Source organism: Euprymna scolopes, chromosome 7 (genome assembly GCF_053919585.1).
Source record: "Euprymna scolopes isolate OS-2025 chromosome 7, ASM5391958v1, whole genome shotgun sequence".
In the NCBI taxonomy this organism is placed as follows: Eukaryota; Metazoa; Mollusca; class Cephalopoda; order Sepiida; family Sepiolidae; genus Euprymna; species Euprymna scolopes.
The window spans coordinates 3,259,031-3,287,013 of NC_136488.1; the positions used below are offsets into that span (position 1 = coordinate 3,259,031).

A 27,983-nucleotide genomic window follows, 5' to 3' on the forward strand; every position below is an offset into this window, starting at 1 on the left:
TCTACCGTAAGGACTCGGACAGACATATGCATGGACTTGGAGTCTATATTCGAAACACCCTCCCCCTAACTAGAGAAATAAAACTAGAATCAGAGGGCCAGGCCTTTATGTGCTTCAGACTAAATATGCAACACAATATTAGCTACTTATATTTTCTCTACCGCTCTCCCTCAAACCAAGACTGTACCCTAATAAACAAAGTCTCAGACAGCATAGATATAGCACTCTCCTTCGATACTAGCGCACAAATACATGTATTTGGTGACTTCAATGTCCACCACAGTAACTGGCTAGGATTCTCAAATCACACAGACGTAGCTGGTAGCGCCACATATAGCTTCTCTATATCTCATTCCCTATCTCAGATGGTTACATTTCCGACACGTTTCCCAGACCAGCACGATCAACATGCCTCACTTCTAGATCTCTTTCTGACAACAGTTCCCAATGACTGTACAACAAATGCCCATAGCCCACTCGGGAATGCTGATCACGCTGTGATAATGGTAGAAATCAGCCTAAATTCTCGCCCTAAAACTGAAGACCCACTACTCAAAACAACGAGGTATTACAAAAAGGCTGATTGGGAAGCCATCAGGGAGCTCATCAGAGATGCCCCATGGCAAAATATCTTTACTCTTCCAGCGGAACAGTGTGCAAATGAGACAACTGAATGGTTCAAAACTGCTATTGAAGCACATGTTCCCGCACGGAAATACTATAGCAAGCCCCACTCCCCCCAATGGTTTACTTCTGCTTGTGCAGCTGCCATTTGTCAAAGGCAGCATGCGTTCCGCTAATTCAATCGACATAAGTCCAGCTCAAATAAACAGAAGTTTATAGAAGCTAGAAATAATTGTAAGAGAGTGATAGACACAGCTAAGTCAGATTACTCTGAAACCACCAGAAAGCGCATCGAAGCGCAGAAATTAGGAACCCGGGATTTTTGGAAAATCTACAACAGCGTAGTTAATAATGGACAGTCAATTATTCCCCCACTAACAAACAATCATGAGGTTGCTTGCACGGCAACTGACAAGGCTAATCTGCTTGCCAGTCGGTTTGCCTCAAACTCCACACTGAACTCGGTACACCACTCACTCCCTGATTTTCCTCTGCGAACAGACGCCACACTTGACGACTTGAAAATCACCCCTTCTCAGGTACATGCTATTATAAAAAACCTAGACACCTCTAAAGCATGTGGACCAGATCTCATCCCGGCTGTGCTATTAAAAAAATGCTCTGCCGAGGTTGCTCCAGTTCTGTCCAAACTTTACAATAAATGCCTTAACGAATCTTGTTTTCCCGACTGCTGGAAAACCGCCTCTGTGGTACCAGTCTTCAAGAATTCTGGTGAAAGAACTGACCCACTAAATTATCGCCCCATTAGCCTCCTCCCGCTTTTCGCCAAAATATTTGAGTCCTTAGTTAATAAAGCCCTAGTCCAGCACCTAACAGCTGCTAAACTCTTGACTGACAAACAATATGGATTCAGACAAGCCCGTTCAACAGCAGATATCTTAACTGTAGTTTCTGAACGTATATACCGCTCATTGGATAAAACAGGGGAGGGTAGAGCGGTGGCCCTTGATATATCTAAGGCTTTTGACAGGGTATGGCACGATGGTCTTCTAAGGAAAATTAGATCATATGGAATCACTGGAAGAATTCATAACATAATTAAATCCTTCTTAAGTAATAGAAAAATCAAAGTTGTCCTCGACGGACGTACATCCAAACAATATGACATAAATGCGGGAGTGCCTCAGGGGTCTATCCTTGGACCTCTATTGTTCCTGATATTCATAAACGACCTCCCTGATAATATTGTTTCGGAGATGGGTATATTTGCCGATGACACCACTCTCTATAACAGATATGAGGGGAAAACAAATGAACACATATCCAAGAAAATGGCAGAAACACTAGAGGATGACCTCCAATCCGTAGTGGAATGGGGACAAAAATGGTTGGTCTCATTCAATGCTGCTAAGACTAAGCTTGTTTCCTTCAATAACTACAAGAAACCTTCTCTACCACCAATAGCAATGGCCAAGAACACATTGCCTGAAAGTACTTCTTTTAAACTCCTCGGCCTAACGTTTACAGGGAATATGAACTGGAATAGATACATTGAGAGCATTGCCAAGGCTGCTGCAAGGAAGGTTGGCTCCCTCTACCGTGCTAGAAAACTACTTACGCCTGACAGTATCCTATACCTCTATAAGGCAACCATTCACCCATGTATGGAGTACTGTTGTCACATCTGGGCTGGTGCATCTGCTGCTTTTCTCTCGCTCCTGGACAGTGTTCAAAAAAGAGTCGCAAACCTGATAGGTCCTGAACTGTCATCTGGGCTTCAACCTCTGTCCCATCGACGAGATGTTGCATCCCTCTGCCTGTTCTACAAATACTTTAATGGTGAATGCTCTGACGAACTGCAAACACTTGTACCTCCCCGACGTAACTACCCCCGACAAGCTACTAAGTCTCATCCCTTTACAGTGGAGATCCCTAGGTGCAAGAAAGCATTTTACTCCAATAGTTTCTTCCCCAGAACTGCGGGTCTTTGGAACTCCCTTCCGGGCTTCTGCTTTCCCAACTGCAATGATATGCAGAAGTTCAAGTGTAATGTTAACAAACATCTTTCTACTCTTCTCCCTTCATAATGACCCCGCTAATTAATTCCCTAATAGTAGCCCCCTGCTTCAAAGTGGCACTGTGCCTTGTTTGGGGTGAAAATTGAATAAAAAAAAAAAAAAAAAAAATAGAAGGAAGAGAGGTTAGAGTTATACTGCGTACAAATGAGCAACTGTCATATGTAAATGATTCACGTTAAGAACTTCACATTTGATTGACGTTAAGAAATTGAATTTATTTCTATTCTCTTATATTTAAAACAAGTGTTTTCTTACGTTGAATTTTATCTTTAATGATGCAAACGGATTTGCATTTATCAAGTCGTGTACTTGACTTGTCGTTAGAAATTGCAATATGGTTTGTGTAGTTCAATAACGAGACAATGCCTACTTCTATTTAAATCGGTTTGGTTAACTAATGACGTCAAGAATTGATTGATCGCATATAAAATATCAGACATCATTTCGATGAACAGAGTTTGTCTCTAATGTTCTTTTTTAATGTAGAATTTTTTTGGGTTAAATTTAAATTGTGTGCATAATAAAAACAAAAACGAATTTACATGCAGTTAAATTAGAATGCTCCCCCCTTAAAATTCTCTACTAGAAATTAAATAGTATTACTATCGTGAGGATATTTCCTTTTAATTATAATGGACTATTTAATCTAGTATTTTTTATTTAGTGAGTTTGATTGCATTTGACTTAATGAAAAAAGGAAAATAGATACTGATGGGAGCGATAATTAGAGACATCTTAAATTAATACGAGGCATCCAGTAACGTACAATAAGCTGATGAGATTGCCATGCAACTATATTAAAAGAGGGGTCACTTGGCGAGTTGATTGCAAATTACCTATTAGAATATTTAAAAAAAAATCGATTTCCAAATTGAAGAGACATTTAGCATGTCTTTTCTACCATTAGAAAAACTTCTAGAAACAATTTTTTCGAGCTAAGAAATAAGATAATTTGATGATGAAAACTAAAATAATTACAATATTGATCCATCAAATATTAAAACATGGACTTATAATAAATAGAAATATTAAACCCATGGATATTAAAAGATAAGCATTAGTAAAATAAAAAATGAATCACTATTTGCATACATTTGAAAAGATATAAGAATATTTTAAAAAAAGTTACAATAGAATCACTGATCAAAAAAAAATATCAACCAATAAAGAAGTCAGTCAATAAATTAATGAAATAGTAATCCCTGAAGCCAAAGCAATATTCTGAAATCCAAGATTAGATTTATCAGTAAAATTCCTTACTTGAATATTTGATGGATATATATATATATATATATATATATATATATATATATATATATTGGTGATGGCAGAATATTTTTCTCAATCCGATACAATTACCGATTACTAGCTGGACGCCCGGCGTTGCTCGGTCGTACAATACGCTTAAACGTGATATTTTAATTTATGCAGATTGCGATTGTATTATTACAGAATCGATCCTCTATTGAATATTATATATCACGTGGAATAATTTGCCCGGTGGACTAATTTTGAAAAAAAAAATAAAATAAAATAAAAACCCAAAAAACTGTCATTCATCAAATTCCGTCTTTGTTTACAATATCACGTCAGCTGATATTTGGGGTTGACAATGAATGCCATGGTAAAGGCACTTCTGATTAATGTTTACTTTTAAAATATGAAAACGAAGGAGGGATTTGCTGCGATTTTAAATGGTACCCTTTTTTATCGTTAATTGAACTCATAAAAAAGTTAAAATAGTGAGGTACACTCGGGATTCAACAGGGGACCCAATCGATCTATATTCGAATACTCTACCGGTGAGCTATATCTGCAGATTTCAATAATTCTGTTTTCTTTAAGAAATGATTTGTGAGAATTGAATCTCCATTGATTTGCCGTGAATTATCTTTCTTGGCCGGTGTCACGTAAAATATTCCCCTGTAAAAATTATTTTTCATCTATAAGAAAGAGAAACTATTTTTAGGATGGGATTCTTTTGATTTTCGATGCTTATCGGATGAATTTGTGTACGAATTATATCTAAGAACACTGCCAGACATAAATTACCTGTGTGTGAAATTTGCAAAAGATAGGCTCAACCGTTTCAGAACCTACGAGGAACGAACTCACATAAGTAGATAAATATATATCTCGTGCGTGTAGTTGTGTGCGCGTGCGAAAGAACATGAGCACCCCCCCCCTTATGAAAAAGGAACACACAAAGTGGAAAACAAAGATTTTGATGATAAACAGAACATTTCTTCTGGGCATCCGGCTTATTTATTCACTTGGTTTCGTGTCGGCAAATCTGACACCAATTATTTCGTATTTTGCAATAACCGTTTCAGTACAGTTGCAGAGGAAGGGTGATTGGGAGGGAGGCCGCAGGAGTAGAAACAGTGGGGGGTTCCCATCAAACTTATCACTCACTGTATTTTTTGGGTCGAAACTGACTTCGCCCTCCTAATCCTAATTTTATTATGAAAATAAGGTAGAAGGAAAAAAAAGCATCTTAATCGTAAGAAAATGTATTTCTCTTGAATTATCTGCGTTGCCATAAAATTTGAAGACGTTGAGAATGTACACGGACTCTCATTCATAACCTAATTACCAATTGCTTTATTTGACTCCACTATCCTACGCGTTTAGTTGAAGAGTCGGCGCCTTTCTAATGCCGTTCTCTTTGAATTATCATACCCTCTGAAGAATACTGCCGATTACACGCGGAGCTTGCCATAATTATGTACCTTATTTATTAAAATATTTATTAAAACAGAATTGATTTGTAATGAGTTATATATTATTATTTATATTTTTATCGTATATTTAACGGAAACAGTGAACTTCAGCCTTACTTTCGGTAGCCTTGTAACTTTCGATTACTTCATTCCTTTAATCCTCACATTCCATGAGTGATGTGTGACAAACGCGGAAGGATTGCAGTTTTTTTTACTGAAGGATTGCGAAATCATCTCACACTCATCTAGGTTTTAATCTTGCAGTATTAGTTTATTTTCAGCTTCTTACATTAAGTGTCTCCATGCATTTTCTGGAGCGATTTCTTTTTTTTTTAGAAAATAGTTAATTATTAATAGTTTTGGTAAGTTGATAATCAACCCTTTTTATAAGTTTATGTTGCGTTTGTTTATTTCGAGCCTTCCAACTCGAGCAGAAAGTGGAGATGGTATCAATGGGCAAATAGCACTACCTGTTTATTATAACTCCTAACAAAAGACACAGTAATTATGACTTCAGTTTTTGAATTTATTTATTGTGTCTGCTTGTCTGTTGAAATGTATTCTCCCATCTCCCTTTTTATGGTTATCGATTTCTTCCTTTGTGATTTTCACATTAATTATTGAATAACATTAACATTAATTTTCACGGTAATTATTGAATAACATTATCAGCGAAACTAGAGAAAAAAATGCTCTAACCAATCATGAAGTGATTAGTATTTGTTAAATTAGATTTATATCAAGAGAGCGTGTTAAATTATTCAAGCTATATTCGCCAAAGTAATATGCGTCGAATTAGGCAGAAAAATTAGATGGGTCGTTTTGGTAAATTTTTAGTTTGTTAGACTGTAATTTTTTCATCTACAAATACTGTCTGAAATAAAATACTGTTAATAAAAACAGATTCTGTCATGTAATAAAGTTGAACAAAATACCGTTACAAAAAACAAAACAAAAAAAAACAGTATCTTTTAAAACGTTGATTCTTTTCACAAATACGAAAATACATTTTCCAATAGTAAGTTCCTTTTCTTGTAAACAAAAGATACACACGTTTCAAATCATCGTTTTAAAAAATAACAGACGATTAATTGGTATCAGAATCATCCGCTATTTTTCATGAAAAACTACAAAATTATTGCTTATTTTTTTTTTTAAATCGTGTAACATCGTTTTTTATACCATAGAGTGTCTTGATTAAAATGGAAACATTTTTCTATTTAATAAAGATTCGATTGTGTGAACATTTTATGGTAAAAATCCCACCGACAATTTGCTAGATTTATCTTAAATCTGATGACTCGCGTTTGACGACTATCTTAATAATTGCGAACTTGTAGAATTGTTTTTTTTAAAGGATTTTTTATTCACTGCGTGTTTTTACCCTATTTAATTAATCGTGCAATTAAAATTAAAAATACGATACATCTCACAGAAAACAAATCCTCATTTCACCTCAGACGTCCTCTTATCTGAATGCCCGCTGCTTTCTCCTCATTCCTTGGGACAATAAGAGTTCAAGCAAGACTTATCGTGGCATATACAAAATACATTTTTAAAAATGCCTTTTTCGTACTTTTCTTTTATCAATCTCATTACTTCTGGCCAGTTCGAACTTTCAAGCTGTTGTTTATTTCTGCCGTGTTTAACAACATTTCCATGTTGTGAATATTCGTCGCGAACGCAGACCCCGAAGTTTTATTGTACTATAGTGATATACTGGAACATTGTTCTTGTAAGTACTTTTTACTAGGGTGTCACTACGTATCAAGTAGCAAAAGCCACTCGAGGGTAAGGGTTATATGAAAGTCAGGTAACGATGGTGATTGGACAGAATTTAATTTTTAAGATGGTTCAACAAAAAATTGTTTACATTGGACGTGAAAACGACCATGTAGTTTCAAAATATCCATGTTTATGAGGAATCTCCAAAAACACTGTAAGAGCTTGTATGATATTTCCATTGTATGTACGTCCGGTGCAAAATAAAAACTCCACGATACCATTGTATCATTTTTGGAGAGAAGAGACTGCCCGAAAGTCAATAAAGTATATTCTGTTTAGCGTCTCACGTTCTAAACAACCGCGCATCAGATAAATTTTATAAAAAGAACATTGTTTTTTTTATGCATTACAAATTCGGCGATACATTTTGAATATGAAGGTGATAACGTACGTACAAGTATAAAATTGTCCTTAACGTATTTATTATATAAATCAGTTTTGTCATATCGTGCTTGGAACATGTTATTTTTGTTTGCTTTCAAAGTTAACGCCATACAAAGTTAACGCCTAAGTTGAATACACATAGCAAAAAATTATAAAATTACCATAACGTATTTATTATCCAGGGTGACCTAAAAAAAAAAAAAAAAAAAAAAAAAAAACGGTCCCAACTCTAATTAGGCCCCGTTTCTTAGTGTTTTGTCCGAATGAAATGAAACTTTGGTCATAACTAGTTTATTATATTCAAAACACTAGGGTCTTTGGCATTTTTTCTAACAGAGCTTCATCGTAATTCCCCCACAATAGACATTTATATTCTGTCGACATATCTCCCTCTCCATCTTCCATTTGATAGAATCACTGATCCAATAAGCGAGCTAAACAGTCAGCAACCAACTACCCCAGTACTACTATTACTACTACTGATAATAATAATAATAATAATAATAATAATAATAATAATAATAATAACTAGTTTATTATATTCAAAACATCACATCAAAACACTAGGGTCTTTGCCCCTTTTTTCTCCGTTCTACAGCATATGTTCTAGATGGCCTCCATTTAGCTTTTTTTTTGGGGGGGGGGGTCACCCTGTATAAATCAGACCTTTTATATCGTCCTTACAACATCATATATACTTATTTGAACTTCTTTATTTAGAAGACTTGTTGCACTGCGTTTAGCATGAAACAATTCTTTTTTAATGTTAGTGCCATACATTCATATCCACAGTTATGGCTTTTTATTTTTTTACCTTACTATCACTTTTTTTATACAATACTAGCTGGATCGGTTTCCCGGTGTTGCCTGGTAATATTGATGAGACATCAATCCTCAGAATTAAATTGATCGGAAAGGACATGGTATTTAGTTTTCACCCAAATTGCTAAGCATTTATCCAGGATACAAAAATATTTGTAAAAAAACAACTATTGGTTACAATAAAATGAAAATAGTCATTGAATAAGCAAAAAAAAAAAAAAAAAAAAAGCGAATAGTAAATTAATGAAATTACCTTTCATTAAGCAATATGCAAATTAGTTAACCTTCACAAATCGATCGCATAAATATTACTGGAGTATCAGAATGATGTTTTCTATTGTGAATATGAAATTGGCATTTCAATATCAGTATTAGTTCAAACAATGGCTCAATACAGAATTTTATAACTAGGGTTAGTGATTATATTGGTCTTGTCACGTGATGTTTTGTTATTTATCAACACTTTCTCACTTATTTAGTACCGAACCCAATCATGTGGGTTGGTTGGTTGTTGGACATTATAGGATGTCAATCCTAATTATTTCATGGCAAAACGTATGTTTTCTATACGGATCGTCCATTTTATACAAATCCAAAATCATATACCAAAGCAACAAGCAATTTGAGGATAATAACTAATGAAATTGTCAATCTAATGTTGAACGAATTATTAGATAATTGGAAATGACGGGTGAAAAAAAAAAGTAGGATTCCGACAAATATTTGCTCATATTAGCCTTGAAGACGACTGTGATAATTTGCAGCATGGAGTAACGTTCTTTGTAGTCGTATGTCTAGTAAGTCATCTACCTGGTTGATATTGGGCAAGTGGTTAATGACACGGGCTGAAAACCTAACTGTTTTAAGTTCGAATGCAGTTCGCTCCACAAAAATCATTTTCACTTAAGGTGTTGTAAACCTTCGCATGGTCCGTCCTAGTAAGAATTCTTACTAAAGAATGATCGGGGGGAACCAATATCAACAATAGAATTATTTGATTCATACGATGATGATGATGATGATGATGAACCCTTACATGAAGCCGTAACAGATAGTACACTTCAAATCAGAATTGACCCCATAAAAAATAAAGCAAAGAATAAACTTCTCTATAAAAAAAATGTTGTAGGAATTTAATGGCTTGTTTTTATTAGATTCTCTTCTTACAATAATAGAAAAGATTCTTCATTCGTAGCGAATATTTATAAATAGAGACGTTTTATTTAGTAACGAACTGAGTGACACCCGAACTTGCCCGGTCATAAAATACGCTTAAGTATATGTTGTTTCATATTTATTATTACAAAGCCAATAATCTATTGAATATTGTACCTGATATATATTACTGATTTCAAAAGAAACAAATGACGCTATATAATAGAAACTAAAACATCTCACTCTTCAGTCGCATTCGTAATTAAGCACTCCCACCTCATCCCTTACCGTTTGAGCCAACCCGACAGACAGATAAGTTTTAAAATTAAACCACTTTTAGCGATGATTGGTGCAAACAAATACGCACAGAAAATGAACATTTACCATTCCAACTTGCCGATGTATGTCTGTATGTATGTGTTATTCTTCCATCTAAACGAAGATGTTACTGGTTATAAATCATCCTTGGCGTATGGTTACTATTTCCTGTTAATTCCAGTGTCATGTGACTAGTAGTTTAAAAGTTTATCGGTTAAAAACTTTCAGACACATACATCTGTTTTATTTATATAGACTTGGATATTTTATAATTTAAAAATAAAAGTTGTAATATGAAGTTTAGAGCTGAGAGTAGAAGTGCATAATTATTCTTAATTTACAGGAAATATTAAGAAAATACGACTGGAGTTCGGTCAGAAAAATATAACGGGGATAAATGTTATATTTTTCGAATGCATAAATCAAGCACTGGAAAAAAAATGATCATGAAAATAAAATTTATTTTTATATACCAGTTTTTTCAGCGCTGTTTATAAAAGTCGAGTTTGAGTGTGGTTGACACGAACACGAATATGCACTGCTCCACACAGGAATTGAACTTGCAGTTTTCAGATTATTAAACTTGTGTTTTATATCTCCCTGTTTTTATTGTAACATAGCGTGTATAAGCACGTGGGAAAATATCAACACGAGCTGTAAGATAGCTCGCTTGCGAGCATATTAGCAACATTAGCCGGGAAAAAGGCACATATACAAATAGGAAATGTGCGCGATATAGCGTGATAAGAAAAAGAAAAAAAGGGCACCACGTGGAGAGAAGCAAAAGTTCGGTTAAAAAATGGACGTGTAAATTCGAAGATGAGAAATGTTTTTCTACGACTGGCGTGGAGTTGAGCGGAAAGAAAAACGCTTGCTTAGGGAGATGAACATGTAGCTCCTCAGTGACAGCGAGAGACCCTTTAAACTTTTGGTCAAAACGGGAAGTAAGAAAAACGGTAATAAACGACTTGTGTTAAAAAAAACAAAAAAACAAAAAAAAAAACGCCGAGTCGGATGTATTTATTTTTGATTGTTTGTTCCTTTCTGACGGGGCCGGACGGCATGGGGGGGGGGGCCCAAAAGAGGCTTGAATTGTAACGAACATTGTTCGCGCGTAACGTCACGTTAAATCCCATCAACGTCATGTTACATGACTTCTCGCTTCATTCGCTTTCATTGACATAATAACAGGTATTACCGCTACCAATCAGAATGGACGTGATAGAAATGACCACTGAATAGTTCTTCATTACTAATCATCGCTCCTTATAGGGGCCTGATCACTATTATATTCAATAAGGAACCATCTTCTCGCAAATTGTTTCAATTTAAGCGACTTAAAATAAAACTTCTCTCTCTTACTAACGGGTAGTCGACCGCGGCTCTAGCAGTATCAGAATTTTTGTAGGAATTTTTGACACCCCTAACACGAAACTGCGAATACAATATAAAAATCTCGTAATTTCTCTGTTAAAAGTGGGTTATTTATTTTCTTTATGGATTATACTTCCAAAATAAACTATTACAGTTGTTTTAAAAGTAATAAAAATAGTTTTATTTTTTTTTTAAAACAGTAATGAATTTTCCGAACTCAATATTTTTCAATTTTTAAACTCAATATTTTTAAATTTTTAAATTTTAAAAATCTATCAAAATTTTTCTATTGATTCTATTTTTACGATATTTTCAGGGTCAATGTGAAATTTTATGTTCTTTCCAATAAACCGAATATAATATTTTAGACAAACGTTTTTTTTAAATTCACGCCCCCCCATTTTCACGCCCCCCCATTTTGAAATGTCTATTAAAAAGTAAATAATTAATTTATGTTTAATAGGTTTATATATCACAAATTGAAGAGAAAAGGTCAATAAATAATATATTCAAATTTAAAACAAAAAAAAAATCAGTTTTTTAGAAATTTACCTGTAAAGTCCGAAGTTTAAAACCTTATTTTATAAGAACACATTTTTTCTTTTTGTCTTTTTTTTTTTTTTTAATGAAACCTTGGTCCTTGCTCCTTTAATTGAAAAAAAAATTAGGGCTTGAATTACATTTTTCGAGGAGTTATAAGCTTAGAAAGATAGGGGGTCGAATAATTTACGCCTCTCATTTTGAAATGTCTATTAAAAAGTAAATAATTAATTTATGTTTAATAGGTTTATATATCACAAATTGAAGAGAAAAGGTCAATAAATAATATATTCAAATTTAAAACAAAAAAAAAATCAGTTTTTTAGAAATTTACCTGTAAAGTCCGAAGTTTAAAACCTTTAAAAAAAAAAACAACACATTGTTTTGTTTTGTTTTTTTTTAAAATAAAACCTTGGTCCTTACTCCTTTAATTGAAAAAAAAAATTAGGGCTTGAATTACATTTTTCGAGGAGTTATAAGCTTGGAAAGATGGGGTGGAATTATTCACTATTTTCACGAAATTTCTGACACTGCTACCGCGGCTCTGCATCATTTGCCTGCTGCATTTTATACTCCAACATATTCTCGAAGCAAAACGTTGTCTTTTCTCGATAATCGCTTAATCATAAAAATAATCTATGTGAAATGTGTGTTCCCTTCTGCTCACTCTCCAACACAACACCATACCGGTCTTTTCCCCATAGAATTCCTGTTACTTTCCCAACATCACGCCATGCAATAGCAAACATTTCCGGCTTCTTGTTTTCATGTTAAACAAACAAAAACAATGCTGGGATGAAAGCTTAAACCCTTTTCTCCACAGAGTCTCCACCCTACCTGAAAACTTAATTTCTCAAGAACAGAATCCCCGTTCCACACGGAAATTCTGTATTTACAATAAGAGACCCGAATGCGTTTACGTTAACACATGATTAGTAGCAACCGAGTAATTCAAGCAGCGTACCCGAGGCGTGAAAATTTGATTGGCTCATATTATGAACATTAGGAAAATTCACATTAGCTGGTATACTTATTCAGGTAGTGTTAATAAAATTAAGTCCGAGAGATCCTTTAATAAGTGCATTCGCCCGTTCATAAAGTATTGCTGTCACATCCGGGCTGGTGCATCTACCATTAGTCTCCATAGGGATAAAAAAAATAAATAAAATAAAAGTCGATTCTAATAGGTTCCGCGCTATCAACAAAGCTTAAACCTCTGTCCCATCACCGCAATGTCACACCATTATGTTTTACATATATAAAATATTTTAATATTTTAATGAAATGTGTTCCAATGAACCTATTGCACTTGTAACCCGTCGACATACATATCCCCTGACGAACCCGTTTAGCAACAAAATGCCATCGCTTTACTTACGGTTTACGAGATACCGGAAAGCCTTCTACTCTAATAGCGTCTTTTTTCGGACTTCTAAACTTTGGAATACCCTACCTGCTTCATAACTGTATATAAATACAGAAGCTTTAATGTAAAGCGGCATTTCACTCATCGATCGTAATTGACCGCCAGTGTGTTGTGAAGGGTCACACCCTTCGCGTGGTTAACCTGTTAATATGCATGCTTGTAAGTAATACTCGCTAATCTAGAAGAAATTCCTTCTATTCTAGACAAGCAGATTTAGTTCGCGTGGCGACCGTTAAGCAAGCAGAGTGAATATGAAGACTTCATGGAAGATCATTCTTTCCAATTTTAATGCAATATTACTATAGTCAACAGAGTAACTATTTTCATAAATCTAATTATCTGCAAACACGTGCTTCGTCGTTTACGACTTATCAGCGTGGCCAAACTAAATGTGATGAGCATGAGCACGAGCATGAAGGGTTACTGCTCCAGTGAGCAGTGAAGTCTATGTAAATCTTACATAGAACGCTAGGTTTGACGCTTGTTTAATAAAATGGAACAGAAATTTAAATTTCGTTCCGTTTTAAATTCGATACATTTCTACGTCCAACTCACCGTTCAAATTCGACATATCAGCTTTTATAGATTTTCGAGTATGCCGACAAAGTTGGGGGTATCTATTCCGAAAGCCGTTCTTGACATGGAGAGGTTCGGGTATTATTTGTTGTAAACATACCCGAAAAGTAACCTCCATTGTTAACGGTCAGTTGGGCATGTGTTAAAAAAGAAAGAAAAAAAAAAGGTATTCCAAAGTGACTTTTTTTTTGTTTAAAAATTACATTTTTTCGTTTTTGTAAATAAGTTTGCTTTTTACTAAAAGTACGATTTTTTTTTATATAGGTATAAAAAGTTCGATTGTTGGATGTTATTCCATCGATTACTTCCGTTTTTTAGGGGGGGGGCAATAAAAAAGATTAAAACGGAATAAAATTTAAATTTTCGTTCAATTTTTAAAACCAACCGTAAAACACGAACTCTAAAAGTGGCAAGTCTGGGCGAGCCATGAAGATCACTTTAGCAAGCACTTAAATATAATCTGTTTAATATGTGGCATAAAGAAAGGGTCGACCAAGATGATGGGTAGAATTTTGTTTTCAAGCATGTGGTACAACTTGACAAACTATGTTCATAGCCTTGATAACAAAATTTGTTGATCAAGCATTGGGAACAAAACGAAAAAAAATCTGATTTAAAATTAAAGATGGTAAGATCGATACTAATAATATTACGAATTGCTTCAGAATTTTAGAAAATTATAGTTGGCAGACTGAGCAATCTACCAAAATTGCTTAAATGAAGGGTCTCGTTAGAGTTTCCCCTTTAAATTTCAGAGTTAACAAGACGAATTAGAAAAAGGTCGGAGGTTACATTAGCCGAAACGTTGTGAGAATAACGCCCAAGATGAGAACAATAGTCCGGATAATCTAAAAAAAATAAACAGTCTCGCTTTTAAGAAACTTTATATTGCATTGTATTCCGCTATTAATTTACAGTGCTGCGTATCGTGCAGGCATCGCCATCTTGCCTTTCCTAATTCTACAAACGTATGTGAGTCACACATTCCGTGATAAAGGGCGGTGACACATTTTAATTTCGCTTATCAGTTGCCGTTCACAATCAAATGTCAGCGATTGTGTTGAATTGGAGAATCTTGATGTCTTCTCGCAGGATTTATGCCTTTTCACGTTTTAAGCAAATCGATTAATTCTGGGAAGAATTTCAATATTCTGTGCACGTTCGTGAAATCTTCATAAGTGAACTTAAAGTGAGGAAGTAATTTAATAGGCGACGTCCTCGCAAGAACAAACTGAATTGTACGACTTCAAAGAATTGCATGCGCATTTAGAATATACGTGAATTGATTGTCTCTGTGGATGCAATTAGGAACGAAGCCCTTTTCCAAATCTAAGTCTCTCTAGAATAAAATTTGATAGGATTGTAATGGCTGTATTTCGTTTGTATCATAACATTTTTACAATAATATTCGGGTTTGTCGTTTGCGCCGGACATGTATAATAAAGACGTCGTTTTATTTAGTCATTTGAACAGTTGAGAATTAAAAAATAATTGTAATATGGAGTTCAATACCTCCTCTCCTCTAACACAACTTCTCTCTTCGTTAGCTTCCATGTAACGATTAAACAGATTGAAAGAGGCGTGTAAACATGTGTAATATTGCATACTAAAACCACGCAAAAATATTTAGTCACAAATAAAATCACACAAGAAACAGAAAATGTCTGTTCTGGGGTTGATAAGCCAGAAAGTAATGATTCCACACATAAGAACATTCATGGATCATAACCACGGCGAAAGGGGTTCTTCGCCGTGGTTATGATTCATTAGATGTTTAACAATAAATAATGGCCGTCTATATATGGTGCTTCTAGCTAGTCAGTTTTTATGTTCATAGATTAGCAACTGATTATCGCAAGTCATCTTTCTATTGTGGTCCAAGTGATTATATATATGTATATGAGAGAGAGAGAGAGAGAGAGAGAGAGAGAGAGAGAGAGAGAGAGAGAGAGATCATACATTTCGAATAATCTGTGTGACACTACGATCAAATTGGTATATGAAATTTCCATAGCCCCCTTACTACAGAGTGGCACTGTGTCTTGTTTGGGGCGAAAATGAAATTAAAATAAAATCTCTTGCAGTCGAAAGTAGTAGAGTATCCGCAAGACCGTTAGAGGTAAATTTACCGAGATCGCCGATTAATAGGTTTTTACCTCACATACATAAAATAAAAATAGATGATTTCAGAAACTAACGACACTTGACAAAGAACTCGAAATCGCTCTATTTATATGAAATAACATTTATGTGTTAGGAATATTAATTCAAATCGTTCCAACGTATTTTTTTTTTGTAACGAGTGTTCATTGTGCAGGAGTGTTCATTGTGCAGGATGTGCAGGATGAGGATCTTGTGAAAATAGCATGGAGTTTAAGATGACTGATTTTTATGAACAGAATGTCAAACGTGGCTTAAAATGAATGCGATTGCTTTCTGAGAGAAAACCAGTCATTAAACCATGTAAGCGAAATGCGTGTGTTTAAATAATTCCCGATCGATGTGGTAAATTTCCACGATAGATCTTGAAGACGTTGAAGAGAAAAACCGTTTTTATTTTTGTCTGTAGCACGCGTAAAGTCAAGACTGTGGATTTTAACAGAGTTTCATCGACACGTGTCAAACTGGAGGAATATGAAGAGAAACTGATTTGATTTTTCGCGGCAAATCTTTATATAGAGACGCTCTGGAATATTCCAGCCTGTTGGCTGTATCTCTACGCGAGGGCGTAACATTTCCTTTGCTAATATGCGTGCAGGTGGCCAAATCATACGCGTGTGTGTCGAAAACGGATTACTATGAAATGTTTTCGCCGAAGAGTTGTCCCGGCCGTATATAGCGGTCGCTAGAAATTGATTAGTTGCCTACTTAAGTTAGGGACCCATCAAGGTGCATCCGAGGGAGCGCTCACATGCCTCTCCGCAGTGACTTAATCCACAATGCATTGTATCTACATTACACTGTAGTGAATCTCCTGTTTTTATAAAATTATTTTATACGATGGCTAGAATTAAAGTTCAAATTGCAAAATTCAATGATCACGATTCAATTGCGCTCTAAACAGAAGCATTCATTTCGAGCACGTCCTCGTCTTTTAAACAACTTACTGTTGGTTTTATATGCCAGACCCTTCTGCTTGTATGGCGATAAATCTTTTCAAACGAACTTGTGGTGTTAGGCTGTATAAGATTAAAATCGGACTGTTTCTTGTGACAAACGTCATAGAAACAAGCGTCCAATGGTGGCGTGTGCATATTGTAAATTCACCGACACTCGAACTCGAAACCCAACCGATAGGAAACGAAAAGGTGACATATGCAAATTAAGACGTGGTCGAATTTGGGCAAATAAAAAAGCCGGTATTTCTTTTACTCGGAGTTGTTTGAACGTACGCTTAATTCGTATGTCGGTGGGAAGAAAGAAATACGAATTTCCTACGAATGTCGAAACAGGAATCAACAAGTGAAGCATGCATGCCCCCCACCCCATGAATGCACAGTGAACGTCGCATAAGTTCAGCATTTAACCCCCAAAGTTCCTAGGGGCCGTCAAATTCTGGTGTAAATAAAGAAACGGTGCAGTTTTAGGCCTAAACGTATGTAAATTTGAGTTCTGCACCATGCAAAAAAAAAAAAAAAAAAAAAAAAAGAAATGACTATATCCATTTGCCCTCCCTCGTATTTGCCCAAAAGTCCCCAAGGCCCTAACATATTTGAATTTGAGTTCAGCACCATGCAAAACTGCTAAATAAACATACACAGAAAATTTTGGACAAATATGGTAAAATAGTCCCAAAATGGATTGATTTTATTAGCCATAAAAGCCTCTGGGGCACACCCAAGAGTTATCGTGAAGTATAGACAAACAAAATTATATAGAAATCAATTAGTTACAACTTTTCAGAAAGTCTAATAAAAATAAAGGCATCTTTTTTTTTAATAAGCAAAAGTGTCAATTTTAGTCATTTTAACCCGAAAGGCACCTCTAGAGAGGGGGGGCAATCGGAGTTTCCCCGGAAAATCCGTTCTGTTACTTTTTTACTCATGTTTAATGTTTGTGCAAAATTTCAGTAGTTATTGAAAAAAAAATGCGGACAAACAAACTGACGAAGATGAATTTACAGGCCCACCCTCCCTTTTTCGGGCGAAAAAAAAAAGGACTTTGGTTTCTCGCGCGCCAAGAACGTTGAAAGCTGAAGAAAAAACATCCATTGCACGAACAGTTAACAGTATTCAGCAGTTTAAAGATAAACTTTAATTTCAACTCTAGATTTATTTAATCGGATTTTTCAATTTATCAATTTTCGATACTTACTGGAGTCTTTATGATACAAGAACTATCTAAGAACACTCCCATGCACAGTGTATAGTTGTAGGAAATTTCAAGAAAAAACTGGTCCAGCCGTTTCGCGATCCATAGAAGATTAATTCACACGCGCATACAAAATACCTTTTGTATATAAGTAAGGATTAGACTTTGTATTGAACTAAACAAGTCGTCTGACTATTATCTGTGATTCTATCTACATTCTTACCATGTTGATTCAACCACTAATATCTCTGGTGCCTCTGAATATTAATGGATAAAGTAACTCTTCAACATATCCATCTAATTTACATATGTCTCCACACACCACAAACACACTTGTGCACTAGATGGTAAAATCATAAATCTTTGAATTATACAATAAATTTTTCTATATAATAAATATATACGAAAGAGAATAAGAAGGTTATGGCAATACAAGGAACCGGATGTTGTATTGGCATGACGTATGACCAAAAATGGACAAACGAAAAGTCTTATTTGTTTTGTCATTTTATTATACAATACAAACTAGTAAATAAGAACTTACTGCTTGATGTAACCGGGATGGTGGCGGTCTTAGTATTTCGAGATAACACCTCCTTTTCAAAAGAAAAGGGACCAAAAAATGTCCCCCAAAAAGGAAAAAAATTGAAATGTCGTAAGTTGGAGATAAATGTTTGAACAAGACAACTGTAAAGCAGAAAAGGATTTATGCATAGGTTTCTATATTTTTATTGCTATAAATATTTTCATGTTTCATTTATTCAATTTAATCTGTTATTTTAGTGAATGGGATATCGGTTATTATTCAAATTCTTACCGGAAGTAATAAATATAATATGTACCTTAAAACAATTATTTTAGAAAAAGAATGTCTCAAAAGATGCGTCAAAATTTAATTTTCAAACGAAATGAAATAATAAACAGTAATATTTTTTTACTCAACGGGTCACGGGTAATTCTAATATAAATATTATATAAACATGTGTGTGTGTGTGTGTGTGTGTGTGTGTGTGTATTAAATTCGTTGGCTCAAACATTTATTTTGATTTTTTTTATGGTAATAACTTCAGATACGTCATTAATCCATTTGGTGTAATTTTTTATTAATACTAATTAAAAGTCGAAATTTGCCAACGGTTAATATCAAATGAAATAGATTCTGACTTGAAAACAGTAATTCTTACTTATTCGTCAAAAAATCGCAGCTGGAATGTGAGAACTAAATAAAAGCAAGAGTTTTGGAGCTCTCGAAAGTCATCAATAAAAATAAAGAAAACCAATTTTTATACCAATGATAGTGCCGCTATAGTTTATACAATATGCGTCTATTTGCTAAAAGTGACAAACTAATAATTATTTTACTCATAGCAAAACCTATTGAAGCTATATTTTCGTAGGTAGAATGCCCCAACTCTACAAAGTTTATTTTTCCTAGCAACTCTGGTCCCACTGCACGACAGTGAAAGTGTCATCAGATACATATTTTCTAACCATAACAGAAATACTAGGAGATTGGAAATCATATTTTATATCAACTCCGACTTCTAATCGGTGCCCCCAAAACATTTTACGAACAAATCTGTGAAACCCGTGGCAGACGCATAAATACTTTATGTTAACGAGAAAACACTATATGTGAACAGCACGTATGCCAAAGTCAAACAGTGCAAAACGTTTGACAAATATGATTTTATAATCCGTTCTCATTCAAAACATGTCATAACTGAACTGTTTATACTTCAGAGTAATGTGCCAATAATAAACAGCGTACAAAGTGTGTTTAATCCATTTAAGCTTCTACAAATACACCGTTTTTAATTACACATAATATTAACTAAGGATAAGTTTGCGTTTTTTGTCGCCGGTTGGTTTCAATAATTTCGAGCAAACAAATATCTTTGACAGATGAACGCATTCGTAATAAAAATTAATTTTTGACGCCGTCTAACTAAGCGTGATTATAACATTTAAGGCTTTTCATACAAAATGCCGCTTTTTCCTCATAAAAATAAGAACGCGTGTAAACAAAGGAAAAGAAACAACTGTCTAATTAGAATAAGAGGCGTTTTTTTCTTGATTATTTTAAAAAAGGAAATCGCTACCAAACAAGACATGAAACTACTTGAGTTCAACAAGTGAAAAAGAATGAAGAATGATTATCTAAAAAATAGCTACGTATTGATATTGTTTATTTCAAGGCCAAGGCTACATGTAGGAGGACAATCAGTAGGGGTTCTATAAACTTGCAGTTATTAGAAAAAAAACTACCGGAATAGGACTGTATTATAATGACTTATCAAATAATTATTATTATTATTATGACTTATCAAATTATTATTATTATTATTATGAGTTATCAAATTATTATTATTATTATGAGTTATCAAATTATTATTATTATTATGAGTTATCAAATTATTATTATTATGAGTTATCAAATTATTATTATTATGAGTTATCAAATTATTATTATTATGAGTTATCAAATTATTATTATTATTATTATTATTATTATTATTATTATGAGTTATCAAATTATTATGAGTTATCAAATTATTATTATTAGTTATCAAATTATTATTATTATTATGAGTTATCAAATTATTATTATTATTATTATGAGTAATCAAATTATTATTATTATTATTATGAGTAATCAAATTATTATTATTATTATTATGAGTAATCAAATTATTATTATTATTATGAGTAATCAAATTATTATTATTATTATGAGTAATCAAATTATTATTATTATTATGAGTAATCAAATTATTATTATTATTATGAGTAATCAAATTATTATTATTATTATGAGTAATCAAATTATTATTATTATTATGAGTAATCAAATTATTATTATTATTATGAGTAATCAAATTATTATTATTATTATGAGTTATCAAATTATTATTATTAGTTATCAAATTATTATTATTATTATGAGTTATCAAAATTATTATTATTATGAGTTATCAAATTATTATTATTATTATGAGTTATCAACTTATTATTATTATTATGAGTTATCAACTTATTATTATTATTATGAGTTATCAAATTATTATTATTATTATGAGTTATCAACTTATTATTATTATGAGTTATCAACTTATTATTATTATGAGTTATCAACTTATTATTATTATGAGTTATCAACTTATTATTATTATGAGTTATCAAATTATTATTATTATTATTATTATGAGTTATCAACTTATTATTATTATTATTATTATGAGTTATCAAACTTATTATTATTATTATTATTATTATTATGAGTTATCAACTTATTATTATTATTATGAGTTATCAACTTATTATTATTATGAGTTATCAAATTATTATTATTATTATGAGTTATCAAATTATTATTATTATTATTATGAGTTATCAAATTATTACTATTATTATTATTATTATTATGAGTTATCAAATTATTATTATTATTATTATTATGAGTTATCAAATTATTATTATTATTATTATTATGAGTTATCAAATTATTATTATTATTATGAGTTATCAAATTATTTATTATTATTATTATTATTATTATGAGTTATCAAATTATTATTATGAGTTATCAAATTATTATTATGAGTTTTCAAATTATTATTACGAGTTTTCAAATTATTATTATGAGTTATCAAATTATTATTATTATGAGTTTTCAAATTATTATTATTATTATGAGTTTTCAAATTATTATTATTATTATGAGTTTTCAAATTATTATTATTATTATTATGAGTTTTCAAATTATTATTATTATTATGAGTTTTCAAAATTATTATTACGAGTTTTCAAAATTATTATTACGAGTTTTCAAAATTATTATTACGAGTTTTCAAAATTATTATTACGAGTTTTCAAAATTATTATTACGAGTTTTCAAATTATTATTACGAGTTTTTCAAATTATTATTACGAGTTTTCAAAATTATTATTACGAGTTTTCAAAATTATTATTACGAGTTTTCAAAATTATTATTACGAGTTTTCAAAATTATTATTACGAGTTTTCAAAATTATTATTACGAGTTTTCAAAATTATTATTACGAGTTTTCAAAATTATTATTACGAGTTATCAAAATTATTATTACGAGTTATCAAAATTATTATTACGAGTTTTCAAATTATTATTACGAGTTTTCAAATTATTATTACGAGTTTTCAAAATTATTATTACGAGTTTTCAAAATTATTATTACGAGTTTTCAAAATTATTATTACGAGTTATCAAAATTATTATTACGAGTTTTCAAATTATTATTACGAGTTTTTAAAATTATTATTACGAGTTATCAAAATTATTATTACGAGTTTTCAAAATTATTATTACGAGTTTTCAAAATTATTATTACGAGTTTTCAAAATTATTATTACGAGTTTTCAAAATTATTATTACGAGTTTTCAAAATTATTATTACGAGTTTTCAAAATTATTATTACGAGTTTTCAAAATTATTATTACGAGTTATCAAAATTATTATTACGAGTTATCAACACAATGAATTGATGAAGATCACTATACTAACGAGTCAAACATGCTGGAACAAATGAAGCAGGGAAAAGATCAGACAATTCTGAAGAGCACACTATGTAATAATATTTATAGTAAATGACAGACTAATATCGCGTATGTGAGAGAGGGTATACAGAGAGGAAAGGGTGGAGCCAATCAAATTATAGAGGTGTTTCTCTACCTTCTTAATAGCACTCACATGGGACAGAAATTCACCAGCCAAAATATTACAACAGTATGATCAGATCCAATGATACATCTCCTTAATGTTTTAAAATGCGGCAAATAATTCCATGACGTAAAGATTATGTCCCAGCTGTTAAAGTATTTCTGCTTAAATTAGTTGGAATATTCTGTGTATGATGCATCGGCTATCAGTTATATTTTACAAGTTTCAAAGCTTAGCTCGGATTCCTTTAAGTTTATATATACTAATCTGCCATGTATATGCTGACGACTTACTCCGGAAGCTTCCTTCGGTTAGCGGCAGACTTAGCTCTTCACTCTTGTTTCGCTCTTCTCTTCCTGTCGCGAATTAAGAGAGATAATTTGTGTATTTCAGTAATAATGTTTGTGTGAAGAACAAGCATTTAGTTAAATATACATTTCTGTCTAATTTGACATAGCACAACCAAAATAAAGCATACATATAATAGAATACGAAGAATCACTAACTTGGTCTTTCTCTGTATTATCGCCATCATGTCTGTGTATTAGCTATTCTACGGTAGCGTAGTTGGGTCTGGACAACGGCACATGTTAGTATGAGGAGTTCACTCAACTCGAAGTCTCGATTCTTCTTCCATGCCAAACAGTTACAGCTTTGGAGTTTTTAATAACGTTTATTTTACTAAACCCAGTTTCCTGTTGTCTTTGTATTGTTCACTTTCCAATGGAAAATTCACTTGATTTGTGAGGTTATCTGTGACGTCATATGTTGATCTAACATATGTTCCACCCCATACAAGGCACATTGCCACTTGGTTGTAGGGGGCTACTATAAGGTACATAAGCATCAGGGGGTATTGTATAGGGAGTTGGACAGCAAGATGTCGGTTCGCGTTGCATTTGAACTTCTGCATGTCAGTACAGTTGGTGAAGCATCGACGAAGGGAATTCCAAAGTCTAGCGGTTCTGGGGAAGAAACTACTGGAGTAAAAGGCTCTCTTACATCTAGGGATCTCAACTGTGAAGGGGTGGGATTTTGCTGCTTGTCGGGTTTATCGGCGGTGTTTACGTCGAGGGGGCACAAGTGCTTTCAGTTCGTCAGAGCATTCACTGTTAAAGTACTTGTAGAACAGACAGAGGGATGCAACATTTCGTCGATGGGACAGAGGCTGAAGTTTAGATGACAATTCAGGACCTATCAGATTGGCGACTCTTTTGAACCTTGTCTAGGAGCGAGAGACTAGTGGCAGAGGCACCAGCCCAAATATGACAAAAATACTCCATACATGGGCGAATGGTGGCCTTATAGATGTATATTGGTCAGGTACATAATTATACTGGCTTTGTCGACCCCCCCCCCAAAAGCGAAATTAATATGGGAGGGGGGCAGATTTATTTTATTCCAACGGCAGTAGAGACTTCTGGAGTTATTAACACTCATTCTATTTCGTGGCTTTGGAAGATTTGTAAGGATTCATCTCATTTAGATGATCAGGACTCCGAGACAATTGTTCTTACAGAGTGTCTGGCTGTGCTATAGGATAAAGCTTTCGCAATTACTAGAGCTGACAAGGAATAACCCTGTTCTAGTCACACAAAATCCTGTCTTCAGGAAAATTATTCGATTTCGTTTGCTTATTGTAATATTTAACTGAAAAATATAAAGCGACTTATGAGGACTAAGTACATTCTTAAAAAATAGTACTAACCTATGTTTTGTTTATGCTATAAAATATTGATATTATTGGGAGACGTCGGATAAAATATTTAAAACCTATCGGGATTCGCGCTGTATAAAAACCGTTAAAAAACAAGATGATGCAAAAAGAAAACATTTGATGAAGTTTTATTTTCGTATAAAATTTTAACGAGAAACCAATCGAGGTAAACATCACTCTTAATCTTACTTTTATGTTCATTTTCGCATTATTAATATCTTATCAAATTCTAAATTATTGTTTGTTTATGCTGGAATTTTATGAGAAACGTAACACGTGTATATGAAATCATTAAATAAAGGTTTTATTAGCCGAACAGGGAAGTACGCTTCTTAAATAGTAGGAATTCTTGTAAACTAATACGAAATTCGTGCATGTCATCAGGTCTGAAAACCAAAACAAAACTGTAAGGCGCATGAACTTGAAATTTAGTAAGAGGAATTGCATACGCATCTATTTAACAACACTCGCGATGTCAATCAGGGTCATGTGTTTCTTTTAATTACAAATGGATGTCCCAGAATCAAAATGGATGTCCCAGAATCAAAACACTGACGTTGTAGCTCATATTTTAATGTGATATAAAAATTTAAAAAAAATTGAAAAAACATCAACTTTAAAACCTAATTACGAGAGGCGGAGTTTAAATTTACAAAATTAACAATGTTTTATAAATACATGACTTCAAATGCTTTAATGGTCACTAGTGTTTCAGATACTTCTACGGAGATCATCCCAACTTTTTTGGCAAACAAAGATATGCCATTGGGTAAAAAATATAAACATGGAAATCGCGGTTAATGGACGGTGTTTATTTGATCATAAAAAGGTACAATTACGAAAAGTTAGGTTTAACCATTGCGTGCCTTGTTGGTTTGCTTTTCTAGTAATGCTGATTGGGTGTGGACGTTGCACCGAGGCGGAGTAGCATCTTGGCGGACCTAAAGCAAAACAATCCGAAACAAGACAGCGTTTTCCATACGGATATATATAGTTCGTAAGAGTGATAGTTTTGTGGATTTCTCGGAAACGGGGTCACTTTTTATACTCTAATGCGTCGTAATTTATTGGGGAAATATTCTGTGTACGTGCGTGTTTAGAGTGAGGTGGCCGCGACACTTTATACCACTATTCTCAAATTTTATTTCGAATAGCATAAACTAAGTAGGTATTACAATTACAAACTGCGCGGGGGCTAATTTGTAGTGCACATTTAGACGCTGTTGGATGAAGCGAAGTCCTCTTTAACGGTGTAGTTTTTATTAACCAGAAGATTGATTTCTTACAGCTGGTATTATTTCGTTCTTTTCCATTCACAAATTTAGGGGATTATTGCTAGATCTTCTCAATATATTTAAGATGACTCTTGAATAAGCATTTGGTAAAGAAAATTAATTTTCAAATAAAAATAAACTGTGAAGTCAAACTGACACTTTCTTTGAATTAACGTCAATATGTTTGGCTGCGCTATACCTGAATCATTAAGCTAGAGTAACTTGTACAATTCTAGATGATGAATGGCCATGAGTCAAAGACTAGTCATCTTAGACGGACAATACATGAAACAATAGAGCATTTATTCATCAGTTTTGACTACACTTGTCTTTGACTACGTTTGTCGAAAAAAGAATATTACTGATTTCGGATGCTATAATTTTTTGCACAGGCATTTAGAATTGTCATAGACCTTACATTCTTTACGAGCAATTTTCTTTAGTTCACAATTAAATCGGTTATGTCCTTTGTAAAACATTTTTTTTAATGTAAATTCCCGCATTTTTACGATCTCATCAAATCGTAAATTACTGCTTTTATGGTGGAATAATGTGATGAGAACGTTTATCTCCAGCAATTCAATAACTTTGTAAGATCTACATGGAAGCGCTCTTTACGATGAAATATGCTCATTCTTTTCAACTAATATGAGATATGAGGTATCGATCAGGTCGGTAAACTAACTTAAGACTATACAGCATTGTTGTAGGAATAAATTGAATACGCGCACCAAAAAATAGAAATCCTATTCTCTAACTGTATTAACAATTCTCCAAAACATGAATCCTGTTGATCAAGTAGCCCAACAAAAACGACGACAAACTTACTCGGCCCAAAGGAGTGAATTTTTCCGAGTTCCCTCTAGACGAGACTCGATTGTGTAAAAGAATACGTATTAGCAAAAGCGAACTTTTGTCATTGCACGAAATCTAATTCTATCTTGTAAGCGGAATTTTCTGGACTCAATCTACGATGGACGTCACCGCCGCGACTATCGATTGTTTTCCTTGTAAACTCGCTTATTTGCTGCCGCAGATACGATCTGCCTACAATAAGCTTCCAGACATTTTTTGCACAGGCATTTAAAAATTGTCATAGACTCTTGAAAATTCAGTATGCTATTGCCATACATATGAGATGACTGACCAATTTTTATCATTTCAGGATCAAATGAACTACAGAAAGAATTGGAATGCAGCTGGTGAATTTCAAAAATGCACTCTAGACATTTTCAAAGAATGACATGCAATAGAATTTCGTGTGGGAACGTGTGGAATGCTTCAGACTGATTTTGGACCATTTTGCATGAACTGAGCATTTGTTTCATAAGAGATTCAAGAAAGGCAAGGAGTCTGCGAGGGATGATGAGAGGTGCGGGAGGATAAGGAAGTCAGAACACCAGAGTTGATTGGCCAAATAAAGAATTTCATGGATAAGAACCGTTGTGAGTCTATAAAGACAATAAGTGTACAGTTTAGTGTCAGTGTGGAAATTGGACAATTATTTGCGGGGATCTGAAGATGCGGAAGATTTACGCGAAGTTTTCCCCAAGGATGCCCAGAAAAGATCAGAAAGACGTTATGACCAAGATGAGCATGAAGACAGTTCCTCCCCCCTCCCTATAGATCAGACCTTGCTCCCTGTGACCTTTGATTATTTCCTAAGCAAAGAAAATCTTAGACACTTCTGTTATCAGACAAAAGAGGAAATGAAGGAGGCTGTGACGAGAGTCATTTAGACGCTCACACAGGAGGACTTCCTTGGGGTCTTCCAAAAATGTTGGAACAGTACAACAAGTGCATTACAAACGGAGGAGATTACTTTGAAGGGGACTAGAGTTTCATGTGTTCTATAAATAAAAGTGCCAATGCGAAAAATATCTGGCAACTTATAGAAGGTACCTTGTATATGCACAATTTGGTGGGAACGTTTACCTTCCTATACAGATTGGTGATATTCGTTATGTTTTTATTATATTGACATTTAGAAAATAAATTAATGTTTTCATTTCTTTTGAAATAGATTATAAATTATAAAACTTTAATGAATTCCCATTAAAAAAAAAACGCAATTCTGACAACATTAAATACTTACTATAGAGTTGAATTCTACAAGATTAACAATTTTATAAACCCACCACGTCAATCCTGTAAGCTCAATTTTCAGTTGCCACTACTAACCAGTGGCCTGTCGTCACATCCTCTAACAATGCTTAA

At 33.3% G+C, this 27,983-nt stretch overlaps 1 long non-coding RNA gene across 2 annotated transcripts in view; it reads right to left on the minus strand.

The window, feature by feature from the left end:
- LOC145279594 (uncharacterized) overlaps positions 1 to 27,983 on the minus strand; it is a 314,581-nt gene that overhangs the window by 256,821 nt on the left and 29,777 nt on the right. The gene's annotated exons all lie outside the window — the stretch shown is intronic.